The sequence below is a fragment of the Corvus brachyrhynchos genome, unplaced genomic scaffold (genome assembly GCF_000691975.1).
Source record: "Corvus brachyrhynchos isolate BGI_N302 unplaced genomic scaffold, ASM69197v1 scaffold125, whole genome shotgun sequence".
Classification (NCBI taxonomy): Eukaryota; Metazoa; Chordata; class Aves; order Passeriformes; family Corvidae; genus Corvus; species Corvus brachyrhynchos.
The window spans coordinates 2193426-2195550 of NW_008238342.1; the positions used below are offsets into that span (position 1 = coordinate 2193426).

At 56.1% G+C, this 2125-nt stretch overlaps 1 long non-coding RNA gene across 1 annotated transcript in view; it reads left to right on the plus strand.

Annotated features, from left to right (window-relative positions):
- Positions 1-12: 12 nt before the first annotated feature.
- The window catches only part of LOC108446934, a 3329-nt gene continuing 1216 nt past the window's right edge, over positions 13-2125 (plus strand). The window contains exons 1-2 of the long non-coding RNA XR_001862277.1: positions 13-544; positions 1595-1694. This is a non-coding gene — a long non-coding RNA (uncharacterized LOC108446934). The remainder of the gene's footprint in view (positions 545-1594; positions 1695-2125) is intronic.

Here is a 2125-nt window from a genome sequence, read left to right on the forward strand (position 1 = left end):
GCATCCCCCCTGCGCTGCCCGCCCTGCCCCTCACCTGCCCCGCACTCGCCCGCAGGCCTCCGGCCGCCAGCCCCTTCCCCACGGAGAAACAAAAGAGCCCTGCTGAGGAGGTGGACAGGCAGCTTTCGACAGGTTCTGAACGGGATTTTCCTCCTCGCACCCCCTTCTTTTTCTTTTCTCTGCCCCCCGAAACGCGTGGCTCCTTTGGAGGCGGGGGGCGGCCTGGGCAGCGGCCCCTGCCCAGGGGACTCAGCAGAGCGTGGCCATCCGCGCACAAGGAGCGAAGGCTCAGCTCTCTTTAACGATTCCCGGGATCAGGGAGCTCCAAAACCGGCGGGACAAGGGGCCCAGCTCCCGGTCGGGGCCCGCATCCGGGTGGCATCGCATCGGCACCGCACCGGTACCGCCCGGCCGCGGGGGGCACCGGCACCAGGGAGATGCTCCGTGCAGAGCTCTCGGTACCCACCAGCCAATTCTGAGGTTCTCCTTTCTTTAAACAAAGTACCGATATTTTCCGCTTCCGTGCAAGCGCTTATGTTCGTTTGTAAGTCAAAAGCCTTACGATTTTTAATTTATTTTAATTTTTTCCGAGGTGAGCGGCCAACACAGCCAACAACGGCAACGGGAAATGCCGGTCCTGTGCTGTGGCACAGACAAGTGGAGAGTGGCAGTGGGAGCGATGGCATTTGGGGGGGGGGTGTGGGAAAGCACGTCCCCTCTGCGGCGGGAGAGCCTTTGAATCGTTGTTAAAACAAAAACAAAACAAAAAAATTATATCTATATGTTCTTTAAAAGGCGCGTGGGGGGAGGAATTTCTGTTACCTTTGCTATTTTGGAAGGCAAAAGAAGAACATTATTTTACTACAGATGGGAGGAAAAGCCACCACTAAATTATTTCCTAATATCGTTGTTGAGGGAGCAGGGAGAGAGCGCTCAGGCTGCGGTTGCAGGTGGGATCCGGTACCGAACAGAGATGGGGAAAAAAACCCGATTCCTAGGAAAAAAACCTTAAGTAACCTCCTTAAACACCTTTTAAATTTTTTCCCAGTCACAATCCAAAAGCAAATTGGGATAACCTCCTTAAACACCTTTTAAATTTTTTTCCCAGTCACAATCCAAAAGCAAATTGGGTGCAAAAAGGTTGAAGGGCGCAAAAAACCAGAAAAAACCTAAAATATCCCCGGTGAGAGCTGTAGCCTTAAGGGGTCTCTCGGCCGCTGCTCCCGGCGGAGGGATGGGGAGCTGCTGTTACAGCCGGCCCCCCAAAAATAGGGGTTTTGATGGCAGCAGAGGAGAATGGCGACTGAGCGTAGCGCATCCTTGGCTTTGCGTGGGAATTATTACATGTCAGTGCACAAATAGGTCGAGAAAACCGAGCGGGGCACGGCTTCGCCTCGGGTTTAGCAGCGTCTAAGGGCTGGGATTTAACGGGCGAAAGTGAAAAGCTCGGGCCGTCCCCGCTGCCCTCGGCTGCCGCAGCCGCCGTCTCGCCTCTTCACAGCCCGGGAAAACCACTGCTACGACGGACACCTTGAGGGACTCGTCCAACGATTCCTTTTTCTTTTTATTAACATCAATTTTTATTCATCCTAAGACGAGTTCGTTATGAAGGAAGACGTGAAGGAGCTCTGTTTCTGGAGGCTGCAGGGGGCATCAGGGAAGAAGGAACGAAAATGCATCCAAACCTCTGTCTGGTGCGTGATTATTTCCTCAAATAGCCCTGACACATCCCCGCCCCTGCCCCGGCACCCCCGAACGTCGGCTGGGAGACCCAAAATGGTCCCACCGGGCATCGCGCCGCACCCCGGCCAGCAGCCCTCGATGCCGGGGGATGGAGGGGGTTCCACTGGGAGCCACCCAGCTGACCTTTAAGGTCCCTTCCAACCCAAGCCTTTCTATGATGACTTCTCCAGGCTCCAATAACCCAGCAGGCTGGTCCCCATCACAACACCAATCTTTCAAATGAAACCCAGCAGGATTGCACTGTCCCCCGTTCCAACGCCAAGCTCACCTCGATAGGGTACTGATCCTCCAGCCCTTTGGAGAGGTGGTTCCTCTGCGGCGCAGGCGTCTCCTCGGGCGGGCTGTCCCCGGGACCGGGGGGCGGCGGGGGGGGGGGCGTGCG